We start from the raw sequence: 24,622 nt of genomic DNA on the forward strand, positions 1-24,622 counted from the left end.
CTTACCATGGACTTTAAGACCCATATCCTGGAGTTGCGGCAAGATGGCGGCTTAGGAGGACGCTGGGCTCACCGCACGTCCTGCTGATCACTTAGATTCCATCTACACCTGCCTAAATAACCCAGAAAACCGCCAGAGGATTAGCAGAACAGAGTCGCCGGAGCCAAACGCAGATGAGAGGCCCACGGAAGAGGGTAGGAAGGGCGGCGAGGCGGTGCGCGCTCCACGGACTGGCGGGAGGGAGCTGGGGCGGAGGGGTGGCTCCCCGGCCAAGCAGAGCCCCCGAGTCTGGCTTGCAAAAGCGGAGGGGCCTGACGGACTGTGTTCCCACAACAAGCGCGACTTAGCGTCTGGGAGGGCATAAGTTAACAGCTCTGCTCGGAAAGCGGGAAGGCTGGAGGACAACCAGAGGGAGAGCTGCTGAGCCCCCTGACAACAGAGCTCAGTTTGGTGGGGAACAAAGGCGCTCGCCAGCGCCATTTCCCCCGCCCATCCCCCAGCCGAAATCCCAAAGGGAACCGGTTCCTGCCAGGGAACTTGCTCGCTCCGCGCAAACACCCAACTCTGCGCTTAGGCGGAGCCAAACCTCCGGCAGCGGATCTGACTCCCTCCCACTGCCACAGGGCCCCTCCTGAAGTGGATCACCTAAGGAGAAGCGATCTAAGCCTGCCCCTCCTGCCCCCTTGCCTACCCACCCCAGCTAATATGCCAGATCCCCAGCATCACAAGCCTGGCAGGGTGCAAGTAGCCCAGACGAGCCACACCACCCCACAGTGAATCCCGCCCCTAGGAGAGGGGAAGAGAAGGCACACACCAGTCTGACTGTGGCCCCAGCGGTGGGCTGGGGGCAGACATCAGGTCTGACTGCGGCCCCGCCCACCAACTCCAGGTATACACCACAGCACAGGGGAAGTGCCCTGCAGGTCCTCACCACGCCAGGGACTATCCAAAATGACCAAGCGGAAGAACTCCCCTCAGAAGAATCTCCAGGAAATAACAACAGCTAATGAGCTGATCAAAAAGGATTTAAATAATATAACAGAAAGTGAATTTAGAATAATAGTCATAAAATTAATCGCTGGGCTTGAAAACAGTATACAGGACAGCAGAGAATCTCTTGCTACAGAGATCAAGGGACTAAGGAACAGTCACGAGGAGCTGAAAAGCGCTTTAAACGAAATGCATAACAAAATGGAAACCACCACAGCTCGGCTTGAAGAGGCAGAGGAGAGAATAGGTGAACTAGAAGATAAAGTTATGGAAAAAGAGGAAGCTGAGAAAAAGAGAGATAAAAAAATCCAGGAGTATGAGGGGAAAATTAGAGAATTAAGTGATACACTAAAAAGAAATAATATACGCATAATTGGTATCCCAGAGGAGGAAGAGAGAGGGAAAGGTGCTGAAGGGGTACTTGAAGAAATCATAGCTGAGAACTTCCCTGAACTGGGAAAGGAAAAAGGCATTGAAATCCAAGAGGCACAGAGAACTCCCTTCAGACGTAACTTGAATCGATCTTCTGCACGACATATCATAGTGAAACTGGCAAAATACAAGGATAAAGAGAAAATTCTGAAAGCAGCGAGGGGTAAACGTGCCCTCACATATAAAGGGAGACCTATAAGACTCGTGACTGATCTCTCTTTTGAAACTTGGCAGGCCAGAAAGAATTGGCAAGAGATTTTCAGGGTGCTAGACAGAAAAAATATGCAGCCAAGAATCCTTTATCCAGCAAGTCTGTCATTTAGAATAGAAGGAGAGATAAAGGTCTTCCCAAACAAACAAAAACTGAAGGAATTTGTCACCACTAAACCAGCCCTACAAGAGATCCTAAGGGGGACCCTGTGAGACAAAGTCCCAGAGACATCACTATAAGCATAAAACATACAGACATCACAATGACTCTAAACCCGTATCTTTCTATAATAACACTGAATGTAAATGGATTAAATGCGCCAACCAAAAGACATAGGGTATCAGAATGGATAAAAAAACAAGACCCATCTATTTGCTGTCTACAAGAGACTCATTTTAGACCTGAGGACACCTTTAGATTGACAGTGAGGGGATGGAGAACTATTTATCATGCGACTGGAAGCCAAAAGAAAGCTGGAGTAGCCATACTTATATCAGACAAACTAGACTTTAAATTAAAGGCTGTAACAAGAGATGAAGAAGGACATTATATAATAGTTACAGGGTCTATCCATCAGGAAGAGCTAACAATTATCAATGTCTATGCACCGAATACCGGAGCCCCCAAATATATAAAACAATTACTCATAAACATAAGCAACCTTATTGATAAGAATGTGGTAATTGCAGGGGACTTTAATACACCACTTACAGAAATGGATAGATCATCTAGACACACGGTCAATAAAGAAACAAGGGCCCTGAATGAGACATTGGATCAGATGGACTTGACAGATATATTTAGAACTCTGCATCCCAAAGCAACAGAATATACTTTCTTCTCGAGTGCACATGGAACATTCTCCAAGATAGATCACATACTGGGTCACAAAACAGCCCTTCATAAGTTTACAAGAATTGAAATTATACCATGCTTACTTTCAGACCACAATGCTATGAAGCTTGAAATCAACCACAGAAAAAAGTCTGGAAAACCTCCAAAAGCATGGAGGTTAAAGAACACCCTACTAACGAATGAGTGGGTCAACCAGGCAATTAGAGAAGAAATTAAAAAATATATGGAAACAAACGAAAATGAAAATACAACAATCCAAACGCTTTGGGACGCAGCAAAGGCAGTCCTGAGAGGAAAATACATTGCAATCCAGGCCTATCTCAAGAAACAAGAAAAATCCCAAATACAAAATCTAACAGCACACCTAAAGGAACTAGAAGCAGAACAGCAAAGGCAGCCTAAGCCCAGCAGAAGAAGAGAAATAATAAAGATCAGAGCAGAAATAAACAATATAGAAACTAAAAAAACTGTAGAGCAGATCAACGAAACCAAGAGTTGCTTTTTTGAAAAAATAAACAAAATTGACAAACCTCTAGCCAGGCTTCTCAAAAAGAAAAGGGAGATGACCCAAATAGATAAAATCATGAATGAAAATGGAATGATTACAACCAATCCCTCAGAGATACAAACAATTATCAGGGAATACTATGAAAAATTATATGCCAACAAATTGGACAACCTGGAAGAAATGGACAAATTCCTGAACACCCACACGCTTCCAAAACTCAATCAGGAGGAAATAGAAAGCTTGAACAGACCCATAACCAGCGAAGAAATTGAATCGGTTATCAAAAATCTCCCAACAAATAAGAGTCCAGGACCAGATGGCTTCCCAGGGGAGTTCTACCAGACGTTTAAAGCAGAGATAATACCTATCCTTCTCAAGCTATTCCAAGAAATAGAAAGGGAAGGAAAACTTCCAGACTCATTCTATGAAGCCAGTATTACTTTGATTCCTAAACCAGACAGAGACCCAGGAAAAAAAGAGAACTACAGGCCAATATCCCTGATGAATATGGATGCAAAAATTCTCAATAAGATACTAGCAAATCGAATTCAACGGCATATAAAAAGAATTATTCACCATGATCAAGTGGGATTCATTCCTGGGATGCAGGGCTGGTTCAACATTCGCAAATCAATCAACGTGATACATCACATTAACAAAAAAAGAGAGAAGAACCATATGATCCTGTCCATCAATGCAGAAAAGGCCTTCGACAAAATCCAGCACCCTTTCTTAATAAAAACCCTTGAGAAAGTCGGGATAGAAGGAACATACTTAAAGATCATAAAAGCCATTTATGAAAAGCCCACAGCTAACATCATCCTCAACGGGGAAAAACTGAGAGCTTTTTCCCTGAGATCAGGAACACGACAGGGATGCCCACTCTCACCGCTGCTGTTTAACATAGTGCTGGAAGTTCTAGCATCAGCAATCAGACAACAAAAGGAAATCAAAGGCATCAAAATTGGCAAAGATGAAGTCAAGCTTTCGCTTTTTGCAGATGACATGATATTATACATGGAAAATCCGATAGACTCCACCAAAAGTCTGCTAGAACTGATACAGGAATTCAGCAAAGTTGCAGGATACAAAATCAATGTACAGAAATCAGTTGCATTCTTATACACTAACAATGAAGCAACAGAAAGACAAATAAAGAAACTGATCCCATTCACAATTGCACCAAGAAGCATAAAATACCTAGGAATAAATATAACCAAAGATATAAAGGATCTGTATGCTGAAAACTATAGAAAGCTTATGAAGGAAATTGAAGAAGATTTAAAGAAATGGAAAGACATTCCCTGCTCATGGATTGGAAAAATAAATATTGTCAAAATGTCAATACTACCCAAAGCTATCTACACATTCAATGCAATCCCAATCAAAATTGCACCAGCATTCTTCTCGAAACTAGAACAAGCAATCCTAAAATTCATATGGAACCACAAAAGGCCCCGAATAGCCAAAGGAATTTTGAAGAAGAAGACCAAAGCAGGAGGCATCACAATCCCAGACTTTAGCCTCTACTACAAAGCTGTCATCATCAAGACAGCATGGTATTGGCACCAAAACAGACACATAGACCAATGGAATAGAATAGAAACCCCAGAACTAGACCCACAAACGTATGGCCAACTCATCTTTGACAAAGCAGGAAAGAACATCCAATGGAAAAAAGACAGCCTCTTTAACAAATGGTGCTGGGAGAACTGGACAGCAACATACAGAAGGTTGAAACTAGACCACTTTCTCACACCATTCACAAAAATAAACTCAAAATGGATAAAGGACCTAAATGTGAGACAGGAAACCATCAAAACCTTAGAGGAGAAAGCAGGAAAAGACCTCTCTGACCTCAGCCGTAGCAATCTCTTACTCGACACATCCCCAAAGGCAAGGGAATTAAAAGCAAAAGTGAATTACTGGGACCTTATGAAGATAAAAAGCTTCTGCACAGCAAAGGAAACAACCAACAAAACTAAAAGGCAACCAACGGAATGGGAAAAGATATTCGCAAATGACATATCGGACAAAGGGCTAGTATCCAAAATCTATAAAGAGCTCACCAAACTCCACACCCGAAAAACAAATAACCCAGTGAAGAAATGGGCAGAAAACATGAATAGACACTTCTCTAAAGAAGACATCCGGATGGCCAACAGGCACATGAAAAGATGTTCAGCGTCGCTCCTTATCAGGGAAATACAAATCAAAACCACACTCAGGTATCACCTCACGCCAGTCAGAGTGGCCAAAATGAACAAATCAGGAGACTCTAGGTGCTGGAGAGGATGTGGAGAAACGGGAACCCTCTTGCACTGTTGGTGGGAATGCAAATTGGTGCAGCCGCTCTGGAAAGCAGTGTGGAGGTTCCTCAGAAAATTAAAAATAGACCTACCCTATGACCCAGCAATAGCACTGCTAGGAATTTATCCAAGGGATACAGGAGCACTGATGCATAGGGCCACTTGTACCCCAATGTTCATAGCAGCACTCTCAACAATAGCCAAATTATGGAAAGAGCCTAAATGTCCATCAACTGATGAATGGATAAAGAAATTGTGGTTTATATACACAATGGAATATTACATGGCAATGAGAAAAAATGAAATATGGCCTTTTGTAGCAACGTGGATGGAACTGGAGAGTGTGATGCTAAGTGAAATAAGCCATACAGAGAAAGACAGATACCATATGGTCTCACTCTTATGTGGATCCTGAGAAACTTAACAGGAACCCATGGGGGAGGGGAAGGAAAAAAAAAAAAAAAGAGGTTAGAATGGGAGAGAGCCAAAGCATAAGAGACTGTTAAAAACTGAGAACAAACTGAGGGTTGATGGGGGGTGGGAGGGAGGAGAGGGTGGGTGATGGGTATTGAGGAGGGCACCTTTTGGGATGAGCACTGGGTGTTGTATGGAAACCAATTTGTCAATAAATTTCAGAAAAAAAAAAAAAAGAATAAAAAAAAAAAAAAAAAAAGACCCATATCCTATCCACACCTGATCTGGGACAATCTTGGCCTCCCTCCAGAGAAGGAATTTTAAAATTTATTAACCAAGTACATAGGTACAACACTTATTTACAAATCTTGTGCCTTTTTAAAAATTAAGTTCTGACAATATACATTACACACAGGATTAAAACCTAGACTTCTCAGTATGGGTTCATCTGACCTGATTTCATTTTCCAGTTTCATCCACTATCACTCTTCCCAAGCATCCTATACTTGTGGCTCACTGAGCGTCTCAAATCTGTTCCCAAGTAGGCCATACTTGTTCATGACTCTGCACTCTGGCTCACTTCCCGTACCTAAAATACCCTCTCTTCTCTCCTCCTCCTCCTCAAAATCTCATATTCCGCAAACTTCAAGTTCTAAGAAATACATTTCAGGGATGTAATGTACAGCATGGTGACTATAGTTAACAACACTGTATTGTATATTTGAAAGCTGCTAAGACAGATCTTAAAAGTTCTCACCATAAGAAAAACAATTTTGTCTGAGTAACGGATATTAACTAAACTTACTGTGACGATCATTTCACAATATATACATCTATCAGTTCATTATGTTATACCTTAAATTTATACAATATTCTATGTCAGTTATATCACCATAAAACTAGAAGAAAATAAAAACTCCTATTCATCCTCTCAGCCCTCGCCAAAGATCACGTCTTCCCGAAGCTTCTCTGACTTCCACCTTCAGAAGACAGCTCCTCCACCTTCTTTACTTACTCAACAGTTTGTAGGTGTTTATTATATTCCACAAAAAATATTTCTTTACAAATCTGATTTTCCCAGTTAGGCTTCGAGTCCCTCAAAAACAGTGATCTTTATCTTGTTTAGCTTTTTATCCTCCCTTAGAACCCACTCTTGTGCCTGACATCCAAGTAATCACAGGATTGCTTGTTGAACAAATAATTATTATAATAATTATACCATATTATATTATATTATATTACATTATATATCCTACATTAAAATGTAGGAGTGGGTCATGAATCCCTGCTTGAGCCTCTAAGGAAGTGGGGTGCAGGTAGCAGATGGGAATAAGGGGTGGCAAAAATAACAAGACAGGTGTTGACAGAGCCAATTCTATCATTATAAGTCATTCATAGATAACTCTGGAGCTGTGTCACTACAAGTAAAATGAGGATAAGCATCTTCTTGACCCTTTTTACCCCTGCACTTGTTGTGGAGATCAAATGGGAAATCATAGGAAAAAGCACGTTGTAGACTGTAAACTATCATATAATCAGCAGTTATTATTACTATTATTTTTTTTATTATTATTACTAACTGCCATGAATTCTGCATGGCACTACCTTGTAGAAATTGTATTTTATAGATTTACCTCTTTTCATGGGAGTATAGCTGCCCTTCTCCCCTCCTCAATGTTCAACACATCTAAAACACACACAGTCATATACACACTGACTATTTGCTTCTCTGAATTGTGGAGAATTGCTTATTGAGGTCTTCCTGTAAGACCACTTAACCATGAGGTTGCAAATACATATCCTTTTAAGCTGCGAAATAATTCTTTTGGTAGTAACAATTGTGCTCTGTTCAGCAAACATTGACTGAGCAGCTCTTATACACCTGACATTATATCTGAGAAACTTAAAGTAATTCATGGAAAATGAGGCAGAGGTTCTGATCTGAATTTTCCCCCAGCACTGTAAGTCAAATTTATAAGACAAGGTTTTAATAGGAAGGTCTTGCTTAGCTTATTGGGGAGTGTGGACACAGTTAGCCTTCTTGGAATGCCATGTACCTGGCTTAAGCAGATGATAAAGTAAAGAAAACAAATGCAGGATGCATTTTATGACTTAGAATAAAATCCTGTTACTAATTAATATGTTGGAGGAGACAGCTTCTGTACTGGTGTTATGTTGGAATTAAGGACACCCTTGACCTTCCAACAATTTTTGGAAGGGTTGGAGGTCAAGGACTGCATGGTTCTAGAAGGCACTATTGGCCTGGAAAAAAGCCTGCCCATTTTCCTAACAAGAAAGGGAATCTGTCATCTATTCCAGCAGAAGTATTATTAGAGTGGTAAAGCCATAAACTCCCAAATGTGTTTAGACCTCTTAAAGTGAGGGTTTGGCAGTGGTGTTTATTCAAATTAGGGATTTGATTTATTATAAGGGAAAAGTCTCTATTTTCCAGTGGGTCAATCCAGCTGACAGAAGTGAGATGGGGCAGAAGAAAAAAGCAGCAGGCTGATTGATACGGGCTCCTATACATCACACGCCTCTTTATGAGAAATTAGCATCTTAGACAGGAGGGCTTGGAGAATTTTAATGTTAAGTTGATTAGAAGCCAAATAATTTGGTTTAGTCAGAGGCCCCACAGGTTTCTTGGGAGCCCTGATTGCTCTGGTCCAGATGGTCTTTTTTGGCTGTGCTATTCCCAGCCACACACCCCGCCAGCTCTATGCTCCCAGCTCTTCTCAGAGCCAGAGAGGCTGTCCCCACAAATGCTGTAACTTCTCAGTGCTCAGTGAATACTAAATAATAAAAATAGCATTAATAGCTCAAGCTGGCATATCCCTTCAAAAGTCAGACAGAGGTAAGGTACTATCTTGAACTGGCTGCTAGAGGGAGAGAATAGGGTCCAACATGTTCCTCATTATAAATGATTATCATGATAGCAATATATTATTTAAAAATTTTTTTTAATGTTTATTTATTTTTGAGAGAGAGAGAGAGAGAGAGAGAGAGAGAGAGAGAGAGAGAGAACAAGCTGGGGAGGGGCAGAGAGAGAGAGGAAGACATAGAATCTGAAGCAGGCTCCAGGCTCCAAGCTGTCAGCACAGAGCCTGATGTAGGGGTCGAACTCATGAACCATGAGATCGTGACCTCAGCCAAAGCCGGACACTCAACCTACTGAGCCACCCAGGTGCCCCTCGATAGCAATATATTATTGATATAATATCAGTAATAATGATAATAGTAGCTGGCCAGGTGTCAGGCACTGGATGAGAAATTAAACACATTTTCTTATTTAACCCTTAACAAACTTCATGATGTACATATGATATCCTTCACATTACAAATGGGAAACAGCTCAGAGAGGTGAAGTGATTTGCCCAAAGCTAGTTAAGTAATAGAGAATGACAATTCAAACCCAGGTTTCTGTCATTCCCAAACACATGCTCTAAAACTTTATGCTATACTCCTTATTTCTCATTGTGGCTACATGCATAATGTGAAAAAATAACTTGGGGGGTCAAAGGTCAATTCCATCATTTGGCACCAAAGGGGCAAAAGTAGTTGAGATGACAAGGTGGGGGCTGGAGAAAGAAGACTCTAGGTGAAGTGATACCATTCTTGAGCATTCTGACTCCTAAACCCCCTACTTTAAGGAGAAATGAATCTTACCTATTTGGGAAAGCCAATTGTACTAATAATGGTGATGGTGATGACCACATAGCTTCAGTGAAAATTCTCCTAACTGTTGGATAATACCCAAAATGTTATCAAAGTTCATTAGCTGTAGAACTGTAAATGCAACCCACACATGCTATGTCCTGAAAACATTGAATGTCCCAGGAAACTCATTGGTCTTAAATATGCCTCAATTTATTCTACTTAAAGAATGGGGAAGTAGACTTTTATACGTATATAAATATTTATATATTTTTATATGTATATAAATATTTTTTACTGGGATGGGTGGAAAATTGTGTTTGTGTTGTGAATATATTACTTATTTTAAAAATAAATTTTGGGGGCACCTGGATGGCTCAGTCGGTTAAGTATCTGACTTCTGCTTAGGTCGTGATCCCCCAGTTTGTGGGTTGTGAGCCCCACATGGGGCTCTGTGCTGACAGCTTGGAGCCTGGAGTCTGCTTTGGATTCTGTGTCTCCCTGTCTCTCTGTCCCTCCCCCACTTTCACTCTGTCTCTCTCTCTCTCAAAAATAAGTAAATGCTTAAAAAAAATTGATGAAAATAAATTTTGAAAAGCAATCACCTTCAACAGCTTAAAATAATTAATACACACTTAATGTAGCGTTCTACATCTATAGTCTCTGAATTTTCCATATGCAATAATACACAAAACAGAATTAAATGATTGGCTGTTTCTACTGTATTCCCCTTGTTTCTCATACTCAGGATTTGGGTGGGGCAGAGTTTTATTTAGAACTTAAAAAAAGACACCTTTGCATACGAGGGTGACCACTGCTCTCTTGTACAAGTCTTTTGAGGGAAAGAAAAAGTCAAAACTTTCACCACGTTCTAGCCATCATTAAAGGTTGGTTGTAGTTGGTAAATGATTCACAACCACCCAAGAGCCCAGGATATGGGTTTGACCTTGTGCATCTCACATTAAAGTAATTAGACTGTGCTATCAGGAGCAGACTACAGGATGGCTGGGCAGGTGAAGGCGGAAACTTCCACTCAGTAAAGAAGATATTAATCCAAGGCTTGCTATAAGGCAGGAAATGCAGGGAAGGTATATGACAGCTTAATGGAAGTTGCTGAAATATGGACTGCTTCCCATTTTTGCAGAGCCTCTTAAGTGCAAAATGTCTTATAGGTGCAGAAAGTACTTCTGCCAGTGATGTTCACATTTGTCAAAAGGCCTCCTCCTGCAGTACCTACCCAAGGCAGATAGATGACTAGTGATTTCTTCTTGAAATCTTACTCTACTTTCATTCACTCATGAATCTGACTGATATAACTGATATTTGAAACACGCTTATCAATCCACTCTCCTCTGAAACACAAAGCTAATCATTAGAGGCAATGTCAGGTAACAGTTCCAGGGAACTGGAGCCAGATTGCCCAGGTGTGAATCCCAGTTCAGCTTTTTGCTGGTTGTCTAACATCAATTATTAAAACTTTGTATGGCTGAACTTCCCCATGTATGAAAGAGGGATGCTCAAACTATCTGCCTGGTAGGGTTGTAGAGTTAACACATATAAAGTACTCAGAAGAATTCCTGGCTTGTTATTATTATGTCACACCCCAGCTTGACATCCTTCTGGTAGCTTCTCAGTGCCCTTAGAATAAAATCTGAAATACCAACTACAGTTGACAAGGTCTTCCATGACCCATCTCTACAGTCTCATCTGGCAGCTCTCTTCCTTCTGTGCTTACTCCAGCCACATTCCCATTCATCGGATGTCCCAACTTTCTCCTTCAGGCACTTGGCATATTCTAATCCTCTATTTGGAAGAGTCCCACCTTCTGCTTTACAGAATAAGGGCTAAAGTCTCATTCAAGTCTTGATTTAAATGACACACAGTTAGGCCTGGTTTAGATCCCCTATTTTGCTCTCCCATAGCATCCTGGACTTCTCCTTTGTAGCACTAATCAGATTTATAATTAAACACAGATTTTCTGCATTTTTAAAATATCTGTTCCTCCACCCTATATTGACATAAGTATTTGCCAGTGATGAACACAGTCACTGCCATTTAATAAGAGGCTCGAGAAATATTGGATAAATAAACTGAATGAAAAAAATTCAAGCCTACCATGGGTAATGTTTGGTACCTTGTGTTACATAATAATAAACATGGTTTGCAGTTTATCAATGTGGGCCTGATTTCACAAGTCTTCGTAGAAACATTTTGAGGTAATAGATAGGTTTACGGCATAGATTGTGGCCGTGGTTTCATGGGTATGTACTTATCTCCAAACTCATCAAGTTGTATCCATTAAATATATACAGCTATTTGCACGTCAATCATAACTCAGCAATGTAGTTTTTAAAAAATACTCAACTATGATAATTCTAGACTGCTTTTTAAATAGATTCCATTAGCTGTTCATGTGCCTATCTCCCCATGAAATTCTATAATCCTCAAAGACAGAAGCCAGTGGCTGAAACATACTGAATCTAACATAAAGCATGTAGATATTACTTAACTAAAAATAATAAAACAAGATTGGCTATTCTGTACAACAACAAGTATTCACTATTACAAATGTACGTGTAATATGTATGAACTCAATTGGAAGTTGACACTGTAGGGGTGTTGTTACTTATAATGATCTAAGCGCTGATGATACCCCAGGCTAGGAGTACAGCACCTGACCTCTCTGTGCCACATTCCAGATAAGCAGCTATGCCTTGCTATGTGTCCCCTGTCACTCTGTTCTCTGCTCCTTTGCCCTGGCGGCTGTCAAATGCTCTCTTCTGAGAATCGGCGTATCTCAAGTTACCACATACTCCAGTTTGTGTCTCTGCCAAGAGAGGGTTTAGGCTGCATTATGTTGCTTCAAGTCGGCTGTACGGATCTCCCTCACCGGTGTTTTGGCCTGTCCTGTATATTGTGGCTTCTTTACGAGCTAGGCTTGAGCATCTGTAGGTAAAGTACCAATAATCTTGGCCCAGTGCTTTCAGCCGAGTACTTGTGCAACAGGCAAGCCAGCATGTTTTAGCTTCTCTAGGAACGACACAGAGAATTAGTTAAGAGCATGAACTTTGGAGTCAGATGGACCTCTGTTCAATCCTGCCTCTGCAATGTATTAGGTGTGTGGTTTTTGAAAACTGGATCCAGTTTCTTCAGCTTTAAAAAAAAATGATCTCACAGGTTATCATAGGACTTAGTGAGACAATATCTATAAAATGATCAACATGGTGGCTACTGTTATTACTAGTATTACTAGTATTAGTATTATTACTAGTATTACTCATGGTACCATGATTATTTTTTCAAGCTAACCGTGAGGCTGAATTGAATTTCACCAATCCATATGGCATAGGGCAGGTGTGCAGAGACCACTGTTCTACAATTAAAAGTGCATTAACATATCTGAATGGATGGTTCTATACCCCTTAGGGAAGACTCCAGGCGCTTCTTTAGCATCTTCATGCTGATGGAACCGCTGTGGTTCAAATAATGTTGAAGGGAAGAAGGACCATAAAAAGTGAGGACAGATGAAAGACTTGTAAATTGAAAGCTATACTTGAGAATCACACAGAAGCCCTTGCCATCTATTTTGCAAATTAGTTTTCTTTCTAAACTTCCAAAAAGCTCAGCCTCCGCAACTAGCAAGTCAGCAGGAAGCAAAATTTTGGTGAGTTTCTTATTTTACACTGCATGTTCTCACTAATTCATCTCATAAAGTATATAAACACACATATAATATATCTTTGTGCACAAATGTAAAGGCTCCCGTTTGGAGTTTATTTTTAAAATCACCATTTGTTTAAAACAAAAAAGCAACGGGGGGGGGGGGGCGGTGGCACCTGAGCGCTTCAGTCGGTTGGTTAAGCATCTGACTCTTGATTTCAGCTCAGGTCATAATCTCAGAATTGTGAGCTTGAGTCCCTTGATGGCCACCCCACCCCACCCCCCACCCTCGTGCTGGGCATGGAGCCTGCTTAAGATTTTTTTTCTCTCGCTCTCTCTCTGCCCCTCCCCCCACTTGCACATGCTCTCTCTCACTGCCTCTCTCCATTTGTTGGCAGCAGGCAATTTTGTCCTGGGGCTATTGGGGTTGGGGGGGAGACATCCACAGAGGTATGATGAACTTCTTTAGACATGGGTGTTATCCCTGCCCTCTGAGAAACTTCCTGTAGCTATCAAATGGAGGCCCTTCCTTCTGGTGACAAGGCAGGTCCAAGCAGCAGTTCAGGCTCCTTGGCAAATGAGTAAAAAAAAAAAAAACCCAAAAAACAAACAAACAAACAAAAACAAAAACAAAAACAAGGGGGCTCTTTCTTATGGAATATCCAGGAAGGGGGACATAGACATGTTTTTCATCTTGGATGGCTTTTTTTGGAATTTTATTTTATTTTGTTGTTGTTGTCTAGAATTTTAATCTATGCTGATGGGCATGGTTATGATGATAATGTAATCGACCCAAGTCTTTAATACCTATTCCAGGTGCTAGATTCAGGGTAGGGTCAGATTTACCGTATTTGCCTGGGGGGCTTTTCTGCTTACCTTCTCAGGACTTGGGACCCACTGCCATGCTGACTTTTACTTCATCTTACAGGTAGCTTTTATCTCAGCAGAATTTCAGCCTAAAACTTATAACATATTTAGAAGTATCTGCAATCATTGCAGGTAATTTATAGAGGTGTATTTATGACACATGTAAATATATATGTGCATGGATATACACACACACGTATATGCAAGTATAACATATATATACAAACAAAAGATGCATACATATACATACATAAATGTGTTATGTGTGTATATATATATGATGTCTAATATAAATATGTTGATATAGTTTTTATAAATTTACTTTATATATTTTATAACTCACAAATAATATTTCTATAGCTCTTTTCAACCAGATCAGAGATGGGAAGCAGTCTTCCACAAACACCCCTTTATACTGTACCTAAACATTCAAATTTACATATGTATGTATTTATTGCAAATATTTATTTATAATGTAAATATATTTTATATTTATTTATATAAAAATACATTCAAATATATATAATTAAGTATATTTAAGTACACTGTATATTTTATATATATAAAAGATTGAAAGAGAAGACCAAGAGCAAAGAAAGGGCCCAGTTAGGTTGTATTGTTTCTTTTTTTAAAAAATTTTTTTTTTCAACGTTTTTTTATTTATTTTTGGGACAGAGAGAGACAGAGCATGAACGGGGGAGGGGCAGAGAGAGAGGGAGACACAGAGTTGGAAACAGGCTCCAGGCTCTGAGCCATCAGCCCAGAGCCCGACGCGGGGCTCGAACTCACAGACCATGAGATCGTGACCTGGCTGAAGTCGGACGCCTAACCGACTGCGCCACCCAGGCGCCCCTGTATTGTTTCTTTAAATCACTAGGAGCACTCCTGCTCAAATGTAGGAGTTGAAAGCTACAAGCTATTGGTTGGGTTAGAAATTATTTCTCTTAACACCCTGGCAGTCTGATCCATTGTACATAATCTGAATCTTATTTAGTAGTATCAAGATGCTCTACTCTGGAGTCTAACAAACCGTGAGCCTTGGGAATTTGTAAGTCCCATTCTTGAAAGTCACCTTGAAAGTCAAAATAAGCTAAAATTCAGTAATGAAAAATATTTTCAAGCTGTAAATAACAGATAATTGTAAAGGTTTCCAGTGCACAAAAGAATAACTTTAGGGATACAGGAGTGCTGATGCATAGGGGCACTTGTACCCCAATGCTTATAGCAGCACTTTCAACAATAGCCAAATTGTGGAAAGAGCCTAAATGTCCATCAACTGATGAATGGATAAAGAAATTGTGGTTTATATACACAATGGAATACTACGTGGCAATGAGAAAGAATGAAATATGGCCTTTTGTAGCAGTGTGGGTGAACTGAAGAGTGTGATGCTAAGTGAAATAAGTCATACAGAGAAAAACAAATACCATATGTTTTCACTTTTATGTGGATCCTGAGAAACTTAACAGAAGACCATGGGGGAGGGGAAAGGGAAAAAAAAGTTACAGAGAGGGAAAGAGGCAAACCGTAAGAGACTCTTAAAGACTGAGAATAAACTGAGGGTTGATGGGGGGTGGGTGAGGGGTATTGAGGAGGGCACCTGCTGGGATGAGCACTGGGTGTTGTATGGAAACCAATTTGACAATAAATTTCATATTAAAAAAAAGAATAACTTTACCAATAGTAGCACATATCAATGGTTTATGGTAACCATATCCTCTACAATGAATTTGTTCCCTATCTTCTATGAAGAGGTGGAGTATTTCCCCACAAGCCTTGAAATTAAACTGATCTGTGACTTGTTTTAGTCAACAGAATGTAGTGGAAGTGAAGGAAAGCTAGTTCCAAGTTTAGGCCTTAAATGGTCTTGTGGACCTCTGTTCTCTTTCTCCCTCCTGTTTTTAGACTAATCTTCTAGAGGATGAGACACATGGGGCAGAATAGTCAACCACTCATCTCAGTTGAAGCACTCACTAGTCATGTGAGAGAGACTATTCTAGACCAGTGGTCCCCAGTCAATGCACCACCTCACTGCTGACTCCAGCCAAGGTCATCCAAACCCAGACAGGAAAATTTCCCAGATAACCCATAGACTTGTGGGAACAACAATGTTTTGGAATGGTTTTTTACATCGCATTATTGTGGCAATCTTAATTGATATAGCCGGTGTACAGAAATTAAGAGAAGGACCTATAGATAAGACAGAGATAAAATTGTCAGTAGGGTAGCTGATCATCAAAACTTGGTTATTTCCTACTATGCTGAATGTCAAGCAAAAGAGGAATGTGGTTACCAATAGCTAAAATTACCTTTCAGTCCCAACCCCTTTAAAGATGAGCTACTTGGGGGAGAAATGTTTAATATAAAATCTCCATCTAAGATTTGCCTATGATTTGATGTACATTTCTGCCCACTGCATAAAAGTCGGACACTCTCAAAAATGTTAATGATGGAGCACAGGTCATCAAGGGAAGTTAAATGGGGAAGTTCATGCATGTTTGGCCTACTGCTCAGAGTGATACGTGATTCTGATGATTCAAAAGTTAAGTTCTTGGAAGTCAAAGATTTCTTATGCCAAAATGGGACACTATGCACTTACAAAATAAACACCAGAAGAGGTTATGTATTAAAAATTCAACGAAATAATGTTTGAAGCCATTTCAACAACCCACCCAAAATAGGGAAACAGAAGCTCCTATAGACTGCATTAAGGCTAGTGGGGCTTGGAGATGTTATAGCCTGACCATAATCCCAATGTAAATTCTAAAGTCCTCATATCTTAACTATGGAGATGAAAGCCCCCGCTTAACTCCATGTGGTACAAATCCCATCTGGGGGCTGTCTGTGCAAAGGGTCAGAGGAGAGATGCAGCTTTCCTCCTTCTCACCTATTGGGAAGTGATGTCTCCTGAGGCTGCCAGCTGTGTTCTCTTTCATTTCTTAGGCTTCCCAGACAATCCTGGGACTGTGAGTGATTTGTGATTATGTTAGGAGTCTGCTTTCTCAACCTCAGCAGCCTTCTGTGGATTGACACTTAGAAATTTCCAGCACACTAAATATGACTTCTGCTGTCTTTGCTCTTTTGACATCAGGCAAAGATAACTTGTTTCAGACCAGATGGTGTCAGTTTAATCATTGGCACCTAATGTAGCATAATACACTAGTGTTGACCCAAAGTACATTATGGGTAATTTTCTGAGATTTTGCTTTGGAAAGGAGAATGGAGAGAGTTTAGAGGAAAAAAAAAAAAACATTTGTAGTAGTATGAAAACCTGATCTAAGATTTTTTTTCTAAACTAACATAAAATACACGTAATTAACAATTTAACAGTAGTATTAATCTTCTATTAAAAATCTAAATGTGCTATTGAATATAACTGGTTGTTTTATTTCTTTTTAATTAAAATTTTTTTCTTACTGGGGCTCAGTCAGTTGAGTGTCTGACGTCAGCTCAGGTCATGATCTCACAGCTCATGAGTTCAAGCCCCGTGTCTGGTGCTGACAGCTCAGAGCCTGGAGCCTGTTTCAGATTCTGTGTCTTCCTCTCTCTCTGCCCCTCCCCTGCTCATATTCTGTCTCTCTCTCAAAAGTAAATAAACATCAAAAAATTTTTTTTAATTACTTATTTTCTTTTTTCAGTCTCATTGATTTTACTTAATATACAAAATTTGCACGTATTTAATGTTTCATTTTGATGTATATTTGGACATGCACATACACTTATGATACCATTATCACAATGAAGGTATTAAAGATATTTATCATCTTCAAAAGATTTATTGTGTACTCTTCCTTTTTTTTTTTTTAAACCAGGGGGCCAGGGGCAAGCGCACTTAACATGAGATCTACCCTCTTAACACATTTTTAAATGCACAACACCATATTGTTAACTACAGGCAGTGTGTTATACAACAGATCTATATAATTTATGCATCTTTTAAAATGTTTTATTTATTTGTTTTGAGAGAGAGAGAGAGAGAGAGAGAGAGAGAGAGCGCGCACAAGCAGGGAAGGGGCCAAGAAGGAGGAAGAGAGAGTATCTCAACACAGGGCTCAATCTCGCGAACCATGAGATCATGACCTGAGCCAAAATCAAGTCGGAGGCTCAACCCAGGTGCCTATAAAATTTATTCATCTTGTATAACTGTGACTTTATACCCACTAAACAACAACTCTTCATTTCCCCCTGCCCCATCCCCTAGAAACCACCATTCTATTTTCTGGTTCTATGAATTTGACTATTTTAGGTAACTCATATATGTGGGATCATGCAGTATTTCTGTCTTTCTGTGTCTGGCTAATTTCATTTGTCATAATATCTTCCAGCTCCATTCATGTTGCTGCAAATGGTAGGATGTCTTTTCAGGCTGAATAACATTCCATTGTATGTACATACTACTCTTTCTTTATCCATTTGTCTATCAATAGACACTTAGATTGTTTCCATACTTTGGCTATTGTAAATAAATGCTGTAGTGAACATGGGAGTGCAGATAATCTATTTGAGATCCTGATTTCAATTCTTTTGGATATGTATCCAGAAGTGGGATTGCTGGATCACATGGCAGTTCTATTTTTTAAGTTTTTGAGGACCTTTATACTGTTTTCCAAAGTGTCTGTATGAATTTACACTTTTATCAACAGTGTACAGGGGTTCCCTTTTCTCCACACTCTTGCCAATACTTGTTATCTTTTGTTATTTTGATAATAGCTATCCTAACAGGTTTTGATTTGCATTTCTCTGATGATTAGTGATGTTGAGCACCTTTTCATATACGTCTTGTCCATATGTATGTCTTTAAATGTCTGTTCAAGTCCTTTGCCTATTTTTTTAATCCAGTTATTTGCTTTTTGTTATTGAATTATAGGAGCTCCATATATATTTTGGAAATTAACTCCTTATCAGATACATGGCTTACAAATATTTTCTCTCATTCCATAGGTTACCTTTTCAATTTGTTGTTTGTGTCTTTTGCTGTGCAGAAGCTTTTTTGTTTGATACAATCCCACTTTGTCTATTTTTGTTCTTATTGCCTGTGATTTTGGTGTCATCTCCATGAAATCCTTACTAAGACCAGTGGCACAAAGATTTTTCCCTTTGTTTTCTTCTAATACTTTAATAGTTTCAGAACTTACTTTTAAGTCTTTAATCCATTGTGAGATGATTTTTTTGTACATAGTGTGAGATGGGGGTCCACATTCTTTGGCATGTGGATCTCCAGTTTTGCCAGTACTATTTATTGAAAAGACTATCTTTTCCCCATTAGAGATTTTGGCACTCTTGTGGAAGATCAGTTGCCCATTTATGTGTAAGTTTAATTCTGGACTTTCTGTTTTGCTCCACTGGTCTATATGTTTGTTTTTATGCCAGTACCATTTTGTTTTCATAACTATAGCTTTGTAATATATTTTGAAATCAGGAAGTCTAATGCTTCCAGCTATGTTCTTCTCTCTTCAAGATCACTTTGGTTAGGGGCGCCTGGGTGGCTCAGTCGGTTAAGTGTCCGACTTCGGCTCAGGTCATGATCTCAAGGTCCATGAGTTCTAGCCCCACGTCCAGCTCTGTGCTCTCAGTTCAGAGCCTGGAGCTTGCTCCGGATTCTGTGTCTCCCTCTCTCTCTGCCCCTCCCCCACTCACACTCTGTCTTTCTCCATCAAAATGTGAATAAATGTCAAAAAAAATAAAAAATAGATCACTTTGGTTATTATTTGGTCTTATGTCTTTTATCATTCCATATAAATTTTAGAATTCTTTTCTATTTCTGTTAAAAAAATTGAAATTTTGAGGCAAACAGTATTGAATCTGTAGATTGCTTTGGGTAGTACAGATATTTTAATAACATTAATTCTTCCAATCAATCAACATGAGATATCTTTCCATTTACTGTGTCTTCTTTAATTTCTTTAATTAGTGTATTGCAGTTTTCAGTGTAGAAATATCTCACTTCCTTTGTCAAGTTTATTTCTAAATATTTTATTCGTTTTGATGCTACTATAAATGGGATTATTTTCTTAATTTCCTTTTTGGGTAGTTTGTTTTTAATATATAGAAATGCCACTAATTTTTGTAGATTGGTTTTATATCCTGCAACTTTACTGGATTTGTTTATTGTTTCTAACTGGTAGGTGGTTTTGTTTTTGTGTTTTGGAGTCTTTAGGGTGTTCTGTGTATAAGATCATGCCATCTGCAAACAGACACAATTTCATGCCTTCCTTTCTGATTTGGATGCTTTTTCTTTTTCTTGCCTATATTTATAATCTTTAAATCCCAGACTCTACCATGTTCTATGGGTTTCTGTGTGGTCTGGATTCTGCAGACATCTACAACTATATCAAGTAGGAAGTATGGCTATATGTTCAGTACAAAAAAACTCAACAAAATGAGTTATTAAAGGAGGGGGCCAATTTTTCTCATATAACAATTTTCTAAAAGTAGGAAGTCTAAGCAGCTGATCAAGGGAGTCATCCAAGAGCCCAGGCTCCTTCTTTTTTCTATACTATTTTTACTAAGCGATTTTTGTCCTTATGGCCACAATATAGTTGCTGTATCTCCAGGCACTGCATCACTATTTCAGGGAGGAAGAAGAGAGAAGCATAAAGGAGCAAAAGCAAGAATCTTATCATTTGAGACCTTACTGCTGCTTTTATTTCAGAAAGAAAGTCTCTCCCACAGGGAATTAGGTTTCATCTCATTAGCTACAGCACTGTCATCTGGTCACCCTTATCCAAGGTAATCTGTTACTGCTCCAAACAAAATCAGGATATTGTCAGGAGTGAACAAAGGCAGAATAGGAGGCAGCTAGTGTCTGCCTCAATAACCTCATCTTACACCACTCTGCTGCACTCTTCGTTTTCCAGCCACACTGGTTTCCTTAGAGTTCCTTCAGTACAGCAAGCTCTTTCTTCCTCAGGGCATTTTTGCATTTACTGCTTTTTCTGCTCAGAATATGCTTGCCCTCACTCTTTCCTATGATTTGCTTCTTCACAGCTAAGCTTACACTATGTACAGTGGCCCCTGCTACAACCCCTAAGCAATTACTATTGAGCACATCCTTTTGTCCTTGGCTCTAGCCACCATCTGTAATTATACCATTCACTTGTTTACTTGTGTGGTATCTGATTGAAATTGAAACCTCCATAAGCATCTCTTAAAATTTTTCTTTTGTTCCAGGTGCATAGCAGGTACTAAATAAGTAGAAGTTGACTACATTAATATTTTACTGCGTTTAATATTCCCAGCAGCCCTGGGGGATAGATAGTCATTTCCTGTGATTATAGAACTATTGCAAGTGTCAGAGTTAGATTTCAAACCCACGTCTGCCTGGCTCTAAAATCTTTCTCTTTCCAGAAACACTGCTTCTTATAGAAGAAGGCTCAGCTGCCAGTTCTTGGAAGTCCCTCTCTATTTGGGGCACAGAGGTCATGCTCTACACCAAGCTAATTCCTCTGTTTGCCACCTCCTGGGGTTACTGACATTAGCCCTCCCCTAACAAGCCAGTCTTTTCATCTGATTCTCTCCAGAAGGACAGTCACCAGAGTGTTTGTAGTTTCCCTTGAGTGGCTTCATCTTCAATGATGAAAAATTACTTCATTCTGTTGACTAGCAAATGGGAAACCCCAGTCCCCAGTATATTTATTAAAAAACATGATACTTATTAATAATGTTTCATTTCAGAGATAAGGGAGTTATTTTCCTCAGAGAGGGGACCCCTCAGGCTCAGGTTAGTTGTTTGGAAGCATTATTACTTAATTGCAGTCAAAACCTAGTTTACACATAAATCTTGTCTAAGGACACCCTCTCCTGATACAATTTTTATCAAAGCAACTGCTGACCAGGGTCTCTAGTACTTAAAAATGACTCACGTTGGAAATAGATTAGTTGCCTAGGTCATCTTCTGGGAAGTTCCAAATTTCTGCCTCTTGCACACTTGCACATTCCCATTTGGAGGGCTCTGAATGCATTCTGATCCCCACTCAGAAAATTTTAGTACGCCTCTTTGAAGGCTTTCGTTGTTTGTTAGTGTGTTTGTTTTTCTGCCAGCCATGCTTCTTCTCTGTTTCTTCCTGAATTACCACCAGAAGCTTACTCCCTTTGCCTTTTTTCTGTGTTAGGTTAATGGGGGTTATGGTTGGTTTGTCTCCATGATAAATGCTGTTGGTTTTCTTCTTCAGTTTTTAATCATGGATGAGCAGAGAGAGCTGTGCTCCACAAGAAGTGTTATTTTTTTGGCCTTAATTGCCATGCCCTTCTAGCCTGGGTCAGGCGAACCTGTTGTGTGATTTCACTGCACTCTTTACTCCTCATCAGCTTAAATAAAACCCATATCACACTTGACCCACATCAGACATTGCTCTTTCTCCTGCTCCCCATGTTGATCATGTGAATAAATATTAGTAAAAATAATAAATGAATGAATAGATTGCCAGTATTCTTCTCTTGCCCTATAGGAAACCAGAAAAAAGAGTACTTGGTGCAAAAATAGTGTTCAATAAGTATTTGATGAATAGGTGATTGCTTGCTTCGCATTGTCTCTTCTGAGTGACTCACTACTTTATCTCCACTTCTTTTGTCTGCGGCCTTTATCTTTTCATCAGTAACACTCAATGAAATAACTTGAAGGCCATTGGGCAAATCAAATTTATGTCTCCAATTCAAATTATTGAGCACCTATTTTGTTAGGCACTGAAGCGAATACACAGATGAGAAGGACACAGCCCCTGTCATTTAAAATAAAAAAGACCAGAACTATATAGTCATGTAGTGATGCAGGAAAATACAGTCAGAGCTAGAAATCAAACAAAAAGTAAAGGATATGGCATTCCAATGAAGAAAGAGACCACTTCTGTGTCCTAGGTATGAATTAGGAGAAATTTCTTTGGCTCAAAATAAAAATAAAATATGATTTTTCTTTTCAGAAAAGTTAAAATGAAAAAGAGTGTGATATCCTAGGCTAGATTATCAGTTTGCAATGGGTTGGCTGGATCTCTCTAGTTTACCCCAACTCCTAGTAGGGAAGCCTCTATTCTACTCAGCACGGGTAACCACCCTGCACCTGCTAGGACTGGTAATGGGTCCCTGCTGTTGCTAGCTCTGTGGTACTATTCTATCTCACTAACTCCCTAGGCTTTACCCTCCCCTTTGTAAAGAGCCCCATGATTAGACAGTCCTTAGTGACTCAGCTTGAATGTTTACTACCAGGGCAAATCTGAAATAGGTACTTGCAAAGTGCTAGGCACTGCACATTTTGTGATTTAATTTTCAAAACAAAATTGTGGGGTAGGAATTACAATTACTACTTTAAACATGAAAGATATTCATTCCTGAGTTATTAATTAACTTAGAAAGTAACAGGGGGACCAGGTAGCCTGAGACTCTGTTTTCAGTTCTTTATCTAAACTCCCTTTGTTTCTAACTATAGGAACATGACTTCAGCAGATTTTTCTTATTTCCCTTTATTTTAGTGCTCAAGGTCTGTTCATTATTTTTTCTTTTAGGCTTCTCTCCCGCCCTTCCCCCCACCCACCTTCACCCCCTACTTTTATATGCACTACGTATATGCATTTTGAGGGACTTCCCAGTCAACTCTTTTATGGATAGTCTGTGAAAATGAAAGCACAGAGAAGGCCATTTCTCATCCACTACAGGTACATAAGAGTGGTAAAGAAAATAAAGTTCAATTCTTGCAAGTGACAACCACAGGTAATAGATACGATCAAACCAGGAATTTGAGAGTGGGTTGTAAATCAAAACAACACAATGTGCAGTCAAATAGATAGGAATAGGAGTGATCAGAGTTCTTTTCATCTATATATTTATCCACTCTCGGCAAAAGCCTCTGGCTCTAAAGAACTGGAGCTCCTAGAAATGCCAGTTCTCATTGCCAAGCAAGGTTGGATAATGAAATGTTATTTTACACACCTGACATCAACCTGCCACTGTGGTCTCCATGGCAAAACCTACGAAATACCAGAGAAGGCTACGATGGAGGGATGCACATTTTCAGTAATGGTAGGAAAAATAATAAGGCCCCCAAATGGAAGCATCTGCCAGAGTAGAGGTTGCCTGATGACAGGAGAGAGGTCGAAGCTGCTTCACTGTAATACCATGAGAAGCTAGATGGCACTTTAATATAATGACAGTGATAATGTCACTTAAAATTTTTAAAGCTCCTTTTATTCTGAAGGAGACAGTGGGAAAAACACAGAAAGCATTGTAAGTTTTGCTAATTTGGTGTTAATTGCCCTGCTTTAAGATAGTTTATGGTCCTGAGAATGTGGTAAGATTATGTGGGGCATTTATCCTGCTTTTGAATTAGCACTTTCCTGATTCAGGAAAGATGGTATCAATCAATGCTATGCAGTAGGTATTTGTTTCATAATATTCAGACACACGAAACATCACGTTGCTTTGTTTTTCCAAATCAAATTAACTCTTGTGCTGAGTATCCCCAGAGCCACTATGCAATAGCCAGTATCTGTCATTATCAAGGAGCTTTTCTTTTTCATCCTGGTTGTTCTGGGTCCCAAATGGCTTCCGCAATTCAGTGAACATGGGCAAATGTACAGACCATGCAACTACTACCATGCTTAAGACATAGAACATTTCTATTACTCCAACAAGTTTCCTGATACAGATTTACAGGGAATCTATTTCCTATACTTCCGGCCCCAGGCAACCATTGATCTACTTTTCCACCATATACATTAGTTTTAGATTTTTATA

Source organism: Prionailurus bengalensis, chromosome F2 (genome assembly GCF_016509475.1).
Source record: "Prionailurus bengalensis isolate Pbe53 chromosome F2, Fcat_Pben_1.1_paternal_pri, whole genome shotgun sequence".
Lineage (NCBI taxonomy): Eukaryota > Metazoa > Chordata > Mammalia > Carnivora > Felidae > Prionailurus > Prionailurus bengalensis.